The sequence below is a fragment of the Pristis pectinata genome, chromosome 14 (assembly GCF_009764475.1).
Source record: "Pristis pectinata isolate sPriPec2 chromosome 14, sPriPec2.1.pri, whole genome shotgun sequence".
In the NCBI taxonomy this organism is placed as follows: Eukaryota; Metazoa; Chordata; class Chondrichthyes; order Rhinopristiformes; family Pristidae; genus Pristis; species Pristis pectinata.
The window spans coordinates 52,720,490-52,735,094 of record NC_067418.1 but is presented as its reverse complement, the minus strand read 5'-3'; the positions used below and the strand labels follow the sequence as shown (position 1 = coordinate 52,735,094).

Here is a 14,605-nt window from a genome sequence, read left to right as displayed (position 1 = left end):
AGCACCGGAGCTCAAGATTGAACTTGCATCCCTGGGGCTGTGAGCAAACAGCTGCGCTCATTAAAATTCGAAGCAGGCAATAAAGTTATTTTAGTTCAACAGCAAACGACCGTGGCAGGTTTCGAACCTGCAGTCTTCTGATCATTCCAACATTTGTTACCGGAATCAGACGCCTTCTCCATTAGGCCACACGGTCGCTGGCACCACAGACCGGTGAATACAGTCCTCACGACGTCCAGACACAACGCCTTTATACTGTCTGCCAGTTTCCTCAGATCTAAAACATGGAACTCCGTACCTGACAGCATGTGGGAGCACCATCACAAGAATTATGGCAGCGTTTCATGAAGGCCAGCACCTTCCCATTGGACAATGAATGCAGGCCTTACAAACCGAATAAAGTGAACGCATGAAAATCTTGGAAAATGATGCACACAGACAATCTAGTAAAGGAACCTTAGGTGTCGCAAGAGATGTTGATCTTAATCAAGAGGAATACAAAATAAGCGTATGTAAAATTTCGGAAGCTAAATTCAAAGGAACTCCGAAAATTTTAAAGAAGCTGGAAAAGAAAGCAAGAATAGAATTAGGAAAGTCAGGAGGGGCCACGAAGAGTATTTGTCCAGTTTTATTAAGGAGAATCCTAAGGTATCTTATATATCCATCAAGAGGAAGACCATAAATGGTTAGATGGTAGGACCACTCTAAGATAAAGGAGGGAACATTTGCTTCGGGGGTGGGGGGGAGTATGTGGGCGATTTATTAAATGAATACATTGCGTCGGTATTTACCAAGGGGAAGGACGTAGTGGATAGTGAGATCATTGTGGAGCATGCTGATATGCTGGAGCATTTTGAGATAAACAAAGAGCTAATCTTGTGATTCTTAAGAAACATTATAGTGGCTGACTCCCCAGGGCCTGATGGGGTATACTCAAGGTTATTGAGAGAGGCGAAATTGCTGCAGCATTGACAGAGAACTTCGTGACCCTCTCCAGACACAAGAGAGGTCGCATTGGACTGGCGAGTAGCCAATGGTTTTCTTTAATTAACGAAGGGAAATGGGGATAATCCTGGAAACTATGGATCGGTGAATCTCACGTTAGTGGCAGGGAAGCTATTGTCGAAGATTCCTAGTGATAGGATTTATGAACATTTGGAAAACCATGGCCTAATTAGGGACCGTCAGAATGGCTTGGAGCGGGGCAACTGAATTGAGATTTCTCGAGGAGGTGACGAGGGTGATTGATGAAGGTGGAGCTGTGACTGTTGTCCACGTGGATTTAACTGAGCGGATTGACAAGTTCTCTCATGGTAGGTTCAACAAGAACTTTAAATTTAATGGCGTCCACGGAAACTTGGCTGTTTTTAATTCAGAAGTGGCTTGCTTATGGAAGACAGAGGATAGTGATAGATGGGACTTAATCTGGCGGGAGGCCCGAAACAAGTCGTGTTCTGCAGGAATCCGAAATGGGACCTCAGCTGTGTGTGATACATAACAATCACCTGGAAGAAAATTTGGATGGGTGGGCTGGTGTATTCTCAGTCTATACGAAGATTGGTTATGTTCTGGATACGGCAAAAGATTGCCAAAGAATGCCACGGTATACATACATTTGCGGGCTGCACCCAGAACACTCTACGCAAAATATGCATTTCGTTGTGTATTTCAATGTACATGCGATTAATAAAGGTATGTAATCTAATCCAATCTAATCTTATATATATACAGCGGCATGCAAAAGTTTGGGCACCCCTGGTCAAAATTTATGTGAATAGCTAAAAGAGTAAAAGACAACCTGATTTCCAAAAGGCAGAAGGTTAAAGGTGGCACGTTGCTTTAATATTTCAAGCAAGATTACTTTTTATTTCCAACTTTTACAGTTTCAAAATAACAAAAAAAGGAAAAGAGCCCAAAATCTGTGGATAGACCTCAAAAGAGCAGTGCATGTAAATCGGCCCAAGATTCTCACAGAATTAGAAGCCTTTTGCAAGGAGGAATGGGCGTAATACCCCAAACAAGAATTGAAAGACTTTTAGTTGGCTACTAAAAGCTGTGATAGTTGCTAAAGTACTGAACATGCAGGTTGCTCAAACTTTTGCTTCAGGCCCTTTTCCTTTTTTGTTATTTTGAAACTATAAAAGATGGAAGTAAAAAGTTATAGGTGTAATTATTTATATAAACTTATTCAGTTGCAGATAGTTGCGGGGAAATAGCAGATGCAGTACAATCCGGCGAAATGTGGGAGGATTATCTCCCTTAGCACGTTGGGAGAGCAAATGTACAGGGACATTGCACAGTTACTTGCAGAACCCATAACAGTGTTGATGTACAGAGAGAACTTGGGGTCCAAATCCATACCTCCCTGAAAGAGGTTATATTGGTTGACAGGGATGTGAAGAATGCATATTACATACTTACCTTTGTTTGTCCAGGTTTTGAGTTCAGGAGTCTGGATGCTGTGTTGCAACTTTATGAAATTCTGGTTAGGACGCATTCTATTCTGGTAACCTCATTACAGGAAGGAAGTGCAGACTTTGGAGGGTGCCGAGGAGGTTCATCAATATGCTGCCTGGATTAGAAGGCATATGTCATCAGCAGGGGTTGGACAAACTTGGGCTGTTTTCTCTGGATCGGCCGAGGCAGAGGGCACCTGATAAATGTTTATAAAATTATGAAAGGCAGGGAAAGAGGTGATCCTTACCCGAGGTCGCAATGTCCAATATCAGAGGACATGCATTTACGGTGAGGGGGTGATTTCAAAGATGTGTGGGGCAAGTTCTTTTGAACGGAGCGTGGTGGGTGCCTGGAATGCTCTGCCAGGCCTGCTGGTGGAGGGACATATGATAGAGGAATTTAAGAGGGTTTTGGATGTGCATAAGAACGTGCAGATAATGAATGAACATGGACATTTTGTAGGCAGCAGGGATGCGTTAATTGAAATACTATTTCAATTAGTTCAGCGCAACATTGTCGGCTGAAGCGCCCTTTCACGTGTGTACTGTTCTATGTTCCATGTTCAATGTTCTGTGTTATATGTTTATATCACCAGGCAAGCAGACTACCTTCAGTCTGAATCATCAGCACAATTTTTGTTATTTCTTACTGGGCCCATTCCCTTCAACCCCGTCCAGCCACAGTGAATACCCGGTGGGTTGGGCCGGAGACTTGAAATCTGTTGTGAATTTCAGGGAAGTCACGAACTCTGTTCGCGCAATTCACGTTCAGTGGAGTGGAAGTTCGGCAGGTTTTCTTCATTGGTACCTGAACTGAAATGAAGCAGAGAAATAGAAATCTACTACTCCATCGTTTCTCTCAGAGGCGCCTGAAAACCCAGATGTTTCTTTCTGTGTGTCTGCCTGTCTGTCTATCTGTCTCCCTATTTCTCTATCTCTCTGTCTCTCTCCATCTGTCTGTCTATTTATCTCTCTATCTGTCTGTCCCTCTCTCTCTTTCACTTCCGCCCCTATCGGATATGCTTCCCTTTTAGCTCCATTGGACACCTTGACTGCATCATCAGCACAACCCTGCATTAATTCCGAAGGGATGTTAACATTTCAATCCACTTCTCCTGTAACTATTGGACATTGACGCAGTGAACGGGGAACAGCCATACTGTACACACCTTGCCTGAACAAACCATGAAAGTCGCTGCACAGTTTGAAGTGAACACTGTTATGAAACGAGCAACATGCATGGAGACTGAAACTGAGTCAGATACTTTGCTTCAGTGTTCACCAGGTAGAGAGAGTGACGTTGATATTTGTGAGGATGGTGTACGACAGGCTGATACGCTAGGGCATGTCGACGTAAGGAAAGAGGATGTGCTGGAACTTTCGAAATTCATCAGGATTTTTAAGTCCCCGGGTCCAGACGGTATATATCCAAGGTTATTACAGGAAGCGAGGGAAAGGAATGCTGCGCCTTTGGTGATGATCTTTGCGTCCTCACTGCCTTAGGAGTAGTGCAATATGATTGGAGTGTGGCAAATGTTGTTCCTTTGTTTAAGAAAGGGAGTAGCGATAACCCTGGGAATTACATACCACTGAGTATTATTTCACTGGTGGGAAATCGTTGAATAAAATTCTTAGACAGGATGTATGAGCATTTGAAGAAGCATGGGATGATTCGGTATGGGTATTGGTATGGGTTTATAGTTGTCACTTGTACCGAGGTACAGTGATAAAACTTGTCTTGCACATCGATCGTACAGGTCAATTCATCACACAGTGCATTCACATAGAGTTAGGAAAGAGTGCATTGAGGTCGTACAGGTAAAACTCTGTAATCTTCATAGAAAAGTGTCAAAGGTGCAGAGAAAATGCAGTACAATAAGGTGCAAGGTCACAACAGGGGAGGTCCTGAGGTCAAGAGTCCATCTAATAGTATATGGAAACCGTTCAGTAGTCTTATCACAGTTGGATAGAAGCTGTCCTTACGACTGGTGATATGTGCCCTCAGGCTCCTGTATCTTCCACCTGGAAGTGGATAGGAGAGCGAATCATCTGGGTGGGTGGGGGCTTCGATAATGCTGGCTGCTTCGCCAAAGCTGCAAATGGTAAAGGCCGTGTCTAAGGAGGGGAGGCTGGTTCCCACGACGCCCTGGGCTGTATCCAAAACTCTCTGCAGTTGCTTGCGGTCCTTGGTAGAGCAGTTGCCGCAGCAAGCCGTGATGAGTCCAGATAGGATGCTTTCTATGGTGCATGGATAAAAGTTTGTAAGTGTCAAAGGGGACAGACCGAATTTCATTAGCCGCCTGAGGAAATAGAGGAGCTGGTGAGCTTTCGTGGCAGTGGCATCTACGTAATTTGACGAACACAGGCTATTGGTGATGCTCACTCTCAGGAAGTTGAAGCTCTCAACCCTCTCGACGTCAGCGCTGTTGATGTAGACAGGAGCGTGTACACCACCCTTTACCTGAAGTCAATCATCAGCTCTTTTGTTTTGTTGACATCGAGGTTGTTGTCATGACGCCATTCCACTACGCTCTCTATCTCCTTCCAATACTCTGACTATTGCTGTTTGAGATACGGCCTAAAACGATGGTATCATCTGCAAACATGTTGATGGAGTTAGAGTAGAATCTGGCCACACAGTAATGAGTATGTAGGGAGTAGAGTAGAGAGCTAAGGACGCAACCCTGTGGGGCACCAGTGTTGAGAATAATCTGCTGGAGGTATTGCTGTCTATCTTCGCTGATTGCGGTCTGTTTGTTAGAAAGTCAAGGATCCACTTACAGAGGGAGGTGTTGAGTCGTAGGTCTCGGAGTTTGGTGACGTTTGCTTGGGATTATAGCAATGAAGGCAGAGCTGTAGTCAATAAACAGTAGTCTAACGTCGGTGTCTTTACTGTCCATATGCTCCAGAGCTGAGTGTCGGGCCAGGGAGATGGCGTCCGCTGCAGATCTGTTCTGGCGACAGGCGAATTGCAGTGAGTCGAGATAGTTTGGGAGGCTGCAGTTGATGGGTGCCATGACCAGACTCTCGAAACACTTCATGATAATGGATGTCACAGCTTCTGATCGGCAGTCATCAAGGCATATTACCTTGCTCTTCTTCGGTACCGGGATGATAGTGGTCTTCTTAAAATAAGTGGGAACCTGAGATTTAGGCAGGGAGATTTTGAATAACTCTGCAAATAATTCAACCAGTTTATCAGCACAAAATATGAACACACGGCCAGGGACAACATCTGGGCCAGATGCTTTCCTCGTGTTCACTCTTCGAAAGACTGATCTTATGTCATCAACGGTGATCACGGGTTCAGTTTCATTGATTGCTATCATGGCAGCTGGTGACAATCCATTTCACGTCTGTTCAAAACGCGTATAGAATGCGTCAGTCTATGCGTTGCTAACTATACAGCCCGTCCTCGGCTTGTCGCCCGGTATGGCATGTAGGCCCTGCCATAACTGACGGCTTCTGGGACTCTAATTTGAGTCGGTATTGCCTCTTGGCATTCCTGATAGCTTTCCGAAGCTCATATCTCTTGTTCAGGTCAGGATCATCAGATTTGTGTGCAACAGTCCTCGACTTCAGAAGGGAGTGGATCTCCCGGTTCATCCATGGATACCTGTTTAGGAACCACCTTATTGTTGGCTTTGTGAGGGGCATGTCGTGCCTCGCGAGCCTGATTGAATTATTTGAGGATGTGACAAAGCACATTGAGAAATGTAGAACAGTAGATGTGGTGTTCATGGATTTTCGTAAGGCGTTTGATAAGGTTTCTCATGGAAGTCTCATTCAGAAAGTTAGAAGGATGGGATCCAGGGAAACCTGTCAGTGTGGATTCAGAATTGGATCGCTAATAAAAGACAGGGCGTGGTGGTAGATGGAGCGTATTCTGCCTGGAGGTCGGTGACCAGTGGTGTTCCGTGGCGATCTGTCTGAGACCCCTGCTCTTTGTGATGTTTATAAATGACTTGGATGAGGGTGTGGAAGAGTGGGTGAGTTAGTTTGCGTATTATACAAAGGTTGGTGGCATTGTGGATAGTGTAGAAGGTTGCTGTAGATCACAACAGGATATGGATAAAATGCAGTGCTGGGCTGCGAAGTTGCAGATAGAGTTCAGCCTGGAGACGTGTGAAGTCATATACTTCGGGAGATCGAGTTTGAAGGCAGAATACATGGTTAATAGCAGGACTCTTAGCAGTGTGGAGGAACAGAGGAATCTTGAAGTCCACGTCCATAGATCCCTCAAGGTTGCCATGCAGGTCAATAGGGTTGTTAAGAAGGTGTATGGGGTGTTGGCCTTCATTAGTGGAGGTATTCAGTTCAAGAGCCGCGATGTAACATTGCAGCTCTATAGAACTCTGGTTTGACAAAACTTGGAGAATTGTGTTCTGTTCTGATCGCCTCATTTTAGGAAGGATGTGGAATCCTTGGAGATTGTGCAGAGGAGATTTCCAGGAAGCTGTCTGTATTGGAGAGCATGTCTTATGAGAGAGGTTGGGTAAGCTGGAACATACCTCTTTGGAGGGAAGGAGGATGAGAGGTGACTTGATAGAGGTGTACAAGTTAATAAGAAGCACCGATCGTGTAGACAGTCAGAACTTTTTCCCAGGGCGACAATAGCTAACAGGAGGGGACATAATTTTAAGGTGATTGGAGTAAGATATAAGGGGGTGTCAGGGGGAGGATTTTACATAGAGAGCGGTGGGTGCGTGCAACGCCCTGTCGGTAGAGATTGTGGCTGCAGATACCTCAGTGACATTTAAGAGACTCTGAGATAGACACATGAATAATAGAGAAATGGAGAGTTATGTGGGAGGGAAGGGGTAGATAGATCTTAGAGCAGGAGAAAATGCTGGTATAACATTTTAGGCCGAAGGGCCTGTAATGTGCTGTAATATTCTATGTTCTGGTTGATGATCTTCCGTGGCGGTAGAAAATTTTGTTGACACTGTGCCGGGATCAAAATCTCTCCTGACCTTCATCACATTCACAGATACATTTTGATACAAACCATGAAGCATTTCAGATGTGTTCTTGGAAGCGGAAGCAAAGAAACTGCAAGGTGGATTATACAAGTTGCCTGAGTGGCTAAATGCATGGCAGAAACGATATCTCGTGGATAAATGTGAGTTTATCCATTTCGGAGCAAAAAGAATGAAAGGTCAGGTATTGTTTACATGGTTCCAGTTTTGGAAATACTGCCTTCTTAAAGCATGCGGGTGATTTTCTTTTACACCAGTCACTAAATTCAGCTGATAAGGCTTTGGATATATGAACATATATTGAAAGAAAAATTGAGTACAGGAGCTGTATTTCTCACTGCAATTATATTGGGTGATTCAGAGACCACAGCTGGAGTATTTCGTGCAGTTTCGGTCACATGACTTGAAAATGGAAACTATTCCCAACAAGAGAGGCCAACGAAGATTCAACAGGCTGATTGCATACCTCATTGAATGTGGCAATGTAACCAGATACAACACCAAAGAAGGCATCTGGTATGCTTGCATTCGTTGCTCGGAGCATCGGGTATCATGTCAGAAAGTCATGCTGCAATTTTATAAATCCTTGGTTTGGCCACACTTGGACTATTGCGTGCAGTTCCGGTCAGGAAGTCCTTGGAAGCTCTGGAAAAGGATGCAGAATCAGTTTACAAGGATGTTGCCTGGATTAGAGGGTAATAAATAAAAAAAGAGGTTGAATAAAGCTGGATTTTCTTTTGGAGCGTGGGTGGCTGCGGGGAGAACTCACAGAATTGTGTAAAACCATGAGACGCACAGAAAGGGCAGATAGTTTGAACCAAGGCAGAAATTTCGAATATGAGTGGGCGTGATTCGATGTGAGAGGCTGATGTTTAAAGGGAATGTTCGGGACAAACGTCTTTTCCACTGAGGGTGGTGAATGCCCTCAGTGCACTGTCGGTAGTCGTAGTAGAAACACCTTGGCCCCTGCCCAGTGTCCGTTTCAATCCTCATTTTCACCTCATCCAGTTGTAACTTGTGTTGTAGCTTTAGTGTAAGGGCTCTCTCACTATCGAGTGAGGGAAAGCCTGACAGAAGTGTGGATAACTTATCAAAGAGTTAATGACTATGATACAATCAGACGTGCAATGTTGTCCCAGTTTTATTCTCACCGTTTATTGGTTTCGAAGCCTAAATTATTCAAAAATTGCTTAATGTATTGCAAGCCTAACTTGTGAGTTTGAAGCAAATGTCTTTGCATCACTGCGAACCAAGCAAAACGTAGAAGGATGTAAAACTCGTCGAATTAAGTCGGCACATCGGCAGCAGCGAACCGTTTGACAGAATAGGAGTATTGAGGCTTAGCCTGCTTTTAGTGTTACAGCGATGTATCAGAAACCAGAATTTCGTCTTGGATCCGAGTGAAATGTGATTAACAGATTCTATCAATTTTTCGCCACGTTCTCTTCGAAACATATCGCTTGTTTTGTGGATAAACATGGTGCAGCACAAGCGGAACTGGCAAAGTTCTTGACGCCTGCTCAGCTGCCTGAAGTAATGTTAATGTTTCTGTTTTCCTTTTCTAATACAAGGGGAAGATTCTCCCTGATACATATGAAGCCTGTCTCTGTAAAGCGCTGTCAGTTGGATTCCAGCACAGAGGACATCACATCACATCTCCGCCAGGATGAGAGTTCCACTCAGCGCGTATCCGTTTTCCTTGCTGCCTCCAATCGCACAGACAGAAATTATTTATTACTTGATTATAGCAGCCTTTGGAGTTCCAGTAAGTGATTACATTCAGTTATGAAAGTTACGAATCGGCGATACAAGTTTCCCCCACTTATTAACGAGGCACCAATCCGAAGTTTTGTTTTCTTGCCTGCAAATAATTTTAGGCGAAATGAGCAGTGGCCGTTTCTTCCTGAATATATGTTTAATGGGAAACATATTCCGTTTTTGCAAGTATTTCAATCATATTTCCTTATACTGAACGTCCCCGCAGTGAGTAAAACTGATGCTACTCACTTTATTATTTCAAAGGATCAACTGATCACCCATTCCTCCCGGTTACTCTCGGTAGTATCTCGTTACGACTACCTTATTCTCAATTTGAAAGACGATCTATTTCCCTGTTGCTGAGTACAGGCACGTCTCCACCCGCTGATGACTGCACACATACTTGTGAGTGTGGACTGTTAGGAGAGTGACGGCAGTGCCATTGATCAGGAGATCCCGCCTGTTTGAAAGGGAAGTACAGGACTCTATCCACAGTCATCCCAGCCCCTGGCGACAGTAGATTTGCACTCAGAGCAGGAACACAGATTCACAGCCTGATGCACTCAGCTGAAGGGTTAATATACATCTCGCATTTCGCTTTCCAAGCGGTGGGAGACAACTGCCTCCTGCAACAACTCTTCCTGCAGCAATAGCGCTGCTGCAAGGGATCCATTGCACGTCGATCAAATGCCTGGGATTTCCCGCTTAACTTCAGACAAACACTTTCATTTCATGACCAAACCCTTGAAACATGATACTGGACCTACACCGCTGAACGTTTGTCCGCCCTCTTGAAATACTGCATCCTGTAAACTTATTTTCAAATCACCGTTATTTTGATACATCTTTAATATCTCCCAAAGGACCCACAGCCGCTTTTCCAAAGACCCTTCCAACCCACCTCCCACACGCCCTTTTCTCATGACTTGAATATTTTCAATTTCTGGCACAAGCACGAATTGAGTCTGTCGGATCCCGACTCTCTTTGTGGAGATATCTTTAACTCTTCCACTTCCCCTGCCTTCCGTTTACCCTGGTAATCTCTGTTCTTCTGCACCATGTCGATGCTTATTGCTCCTGGGTAGTCAATACTTATCCAATCCCTCTCTATTAGTCTCCAGATGCTGCCAACAATCTGTGCACTCCTTGCGGCAACTGCCTCAGTTCCGACACGCGGCGTCATTTCCTCTATTTGTTCTGCTAGTTTCCATTTTCCCATTTCCCGCCCCCGCTCCGCCCATTCTGGCGTCACAGCCCTGTCTGTGTTCGTCGGCCCCGGCGGGGATGATCACTTCTCCCATTATCCACCGTCCACGATGTGTGTTATTTTTTAAGGTCACACGCGCTCCTTCGAAAATATAACATACTCGAAAAAAAGAATAAAAACACCTGAGCTGTGTATCACCCTCCACGCCGGGGAGAAACAGTGACTTATTGCTGACACATCACTCAGTGTTGTTCCCTTGGTCCACCTCCGGACCTGTATCGGCACTGTCCCATTCAGCCCATTGGCCTCAATATTGCGGATCAGCAATGTTCGTACGACTTTGCCAACAATTTTGATTTGAATCCACGAGGCAACGTCCCCGAGGCTCTTTCTTCATTCTTTACCTCAGAACTCATCATCGGGTCAGTCTAACAGGATTTCTCAACAACTAATCTGTTTGTTATTTGAACTCATTCTCAACCTACGAAGGGCACCGATCTCTTTACACACACTTCTGTGCCTTCGCACTGAGACTGAATTTATTATCGAGATGGTAGCTGTTCCGTCAGTTGCATTGTCACTGCCAAAACTCTCGTTGTTCATCTTTCCAAAGTTCAATCCTGGTTTTTACAGTTTGACTCCTGACCGCATGTTTTAACACTGTGTTTCACCGTGAGATAATTTTCTCAGCCGTGCATTGAGAAGATGATTTAAAATCCAAAACACTCCAATCACTCGCCATCCATCCACCCTCCACTGTTGCTCAGGCTTGAGTCCTGTTCGGACCACGCCAGTAACTTCATCTTCCCCGCTGTATTTCTGCTGATGTTACTGTTCTCCAGATCATCTGGCTACTGGGAATTTCCTCAAACATGCATTACATTCTTCAGCTCTTCCCAGAAGTTCAGTCACTATGTGGGAGAATCACCAAGAAAGTCCTCGGTGACGACGTTTCGTCCATTCTTTGTTTCTTGCTTAGTTTTCAATGTGGTGCATAACATTAAATGTTTGTGTTACTAGTTGTTTCAGTGAGCAGTTCCACCGCAAATAAAGTGTGTGTGCTCAACCGCGATCTCAGAGTGAAGTCGTGTATTCAATGACAACTGTAACTGAATCTATGTATGCATTGTGACTGACGATTTCCAATTGTTGACATTTCACAGCGAACGTGGTGTCGATTGTGATCCTGTCCCGGGAAAAATGCGGCATCTCCAAATGTGTCTCTCGGTACCTCGTGGCCATGGCAGCCGCAGATCTGTTGGTCGTTGTCACTGACGTGATCCTGGACCGGTTTAATGACCTCTATTTCCAAACAAGTTTCCTGTTCATTACACAAGTGTGCTCATTCCATAAGGTGTTGAATTATGTCGTCACCGACATATCCGTGTGGTTGATACTCGCTTTCACATTTGATCGACATGGTGATAGCGACAATGTGTCCACTCTTCTGTTGTAAAAATATTCCCTGGTACTTTGCATTTGAACCTTTAGTTACCGAGCACTACTTATCTTGGGGCTGTCATGGAAAACAAGAAGTGTATACTGAACCCGCATGGGTGGCATTCACCTGGATTCACCGCTGTCTGACCCCTCTGCTTCCAATGTTCCTGGTCAGGCTGCTCAATGCTCTGACAGTCGGCCACATTTTAGCTGCCAGTCGTGTCCGCAAGAGTCTGATAGGCAGCAAGACTGATGCGAATCACAATGATGGCGAGATGGAAAACCGAAGGAAATCCGTCATCTTCTTTGCTATATTAACCAACTTCAATGATGCTTTGGATGCCGTATTTGATATTTTTCCTGTGGATGCAAGTTACTAAGCGCTATTATTCAACCAGTTTCACTTACCCGATGTTTATGGCGGACCAAGCCAGCTACATGCTCCTGCTTCTGGGCTGCTACACAAACACTTGTATTTACGCAGTGACTCAGACAAAATTCAGAAGGGAAGTGAAGAACTTGATGGGATATCCGATGAGAATAATATTTAAATATGTTAAGGATGGAAAGTGTTGAAAATATTGCACCAATTCCGAGCACGACATCTTAAAAGCATTTATTCTCCCATATCCTCTGAGGCCCGTCTGTTTCAGACACATCTGAGGGCAAATACTTCTTATTTATGTATTTTCAGTTGTTGAACGCGACAGAAGTTTTGGCCTTTGGTAAATGCTGAGGGACCAAGTGGTCGTGGATTTAAGTCATAATGCAACACATAAATATATACTAAAACGTGTCTTGTCGTTTAGTCTGATAGGAAAATACAAAGTTCTGCCCTAACTCACCATCAGGGCTCGGGGAAAACAAGTGCGAAAATAAATATGTAATGCATTTAGAAGGAGGGGTCATGCAAACGTGTGCGGATCCGCTTCAGGTAAGTAAAGCACTGATGATCACAAAGGTAACATGTTGCTTTCGCTTTTTCCTTTCCTGGCGCCGCCCTCGCCATCAGCAGCAGCGCTGCGCTCATTTATTTTGGTACTTTTGGAATACAGTTTTTCGTCGTGAATTCACTCGTGTCTCAGGACTGTTTCTGCCGTGAGTCCAATGGACATCGGAGAGAAATGCTGGTCCCAACGACAATATCTCCGTCGGAGGCTGAGCGTCGGCCTGACAGAAGTATATGCAAAGAGGACAGACATGGATAGGATACAGAGTCTGAGTATTTTACCCCAATGGAAATGCCAAATAGTCGAGGGCAGAGATTTAAGGTGAGGGAGACAGTTGAAAGGAGATTTACAAACCAAATCTGTCAAACACAGATTGCTCGGATCCCAAAACGCGCCGCCAGGTGATGCGATGGAAGCTGATGCAACTGATGCAATAGCAACTTTTCGGAATCATTTGGGCAGACACATGAATGGGCAGGTAATAAAGAGATGGAGACCATGTGCAGGCATAATGGTCGGTAGAGATATTGTGGGACGAAGGACCTGTTCCTGTGCTGTACCGTTCTCTGTCTGTTTTATGCATCCTCCCAGTTTTAAAAGGTGATTCCACAAATCACATGACTGGAATCATTTTACAGAAGGTTGGTATTCAAATTTATGAATATATGAATTGCTTAAAACCAAAAATGGAATCAAGTTGATAATGTGTGTGTGTGTGTGTGTGTGTGTGTGTGTGTGTGTGTGTGTGTGTGTGTGTGTGTGTGTGTCTGTGTTGTGCTACGTCTGGACAGGGTGTAGAGTAAGATCTGCAGCATGCCGCCCAAATGGAGCACTTCGTTATGAAGAGAGATTAGATTGTCTGTGTTGCTTTTCCTGAAGCGGAATAGGCCGAGGAGAGACCCGCAGGGTTGCGCAAAATTACAGGAAGGGGGCGGACAGTCAGTGTGTTTTGCCTTTGGTACACAGGTCTCAAAAAAGGACATAGTGATCAGTTAGGATGTTTGAAGGGGATCTGACAGGCATTTTTTGCACTAAAGGATGGTTTCAATCTGGAAGGCGCTGCCTCAGGATATGATACAGGCAGACACCTTCCAGTAGAATGTGACGGACCGAATACAGATAATGGTAACAGACTAACTCGCGCAAAGCTCTGCATGTTCCGGGCTGGCTGGGGTGCGAGGGGCCTTTTGTTGTGTTGCAGAGCGTTGTGGTTCTATGACCCCATAAGACTGAGTATGTGTCTGGTCACGGGCCACACTGCGCTTGAGAGTTTTAAAAGAGAATAATCCAACCCCATCCAGGTGCTCATTGGACTGGTCACCCCCGGAGTAATAGAAGGACGGACAGGGATTTGAGTAGCAGATGAGCAGTGGACAGGCCGATTTAAGTCATGTTTTTGTCAGCTGTCTCAAAAAATGACACTGAATTTGGTTCCCAGCGGCATGAAAACGCACTGCTTTGTCCAGTTCCACAATATCCAGGGACAGTTTGGCTGCTAAGATTAAAATCCGTTGCATTCAGTGATTACAATTATATATCCATGCATTCGTGTTCTCTTAGACCTCTGAGCGGGAACTAAACAATTGTGTTTTTCGTTTATTTTCCGACCAGAAAATTAAGTACGGGGCAGAAGGACCAGAGGGTGTCGGTTAGAGCAGGTGTCCTGACACATTGGGGACTGACAGCAGATCACATCCGTGTACTATCTGTGCAGATGGATTCCCAAATTGCGCCATATCTGTGGGGTCCATTCACGGTTCAGTACGAAGCGAGATTTGTTCTGTTCAAACCTTGTTGGCTTTTTTTGGAAGGCAC

General features: G+C 44.8%; 1 non-coding gene across 1 annotated transcript; it reads right to left on the bottom strand.

The window, feature by feature from the left end:
- Window positions 1–106: 106 nt before the first annotated feature.
- trnar-ccg (transfer RNA arginine (anticodon CCG)) lies at window positions 107–196 on the bottom strand. Its single transcript is given in 2 exon segments — window positions 107–142; window positions 160–196. It is a non-coding gene; the product is annotated as a tRNA-Arg (tRNA).
- Between the last annotated feature and the right edge of the window lie 14,409 nt (window positions 197–14,605).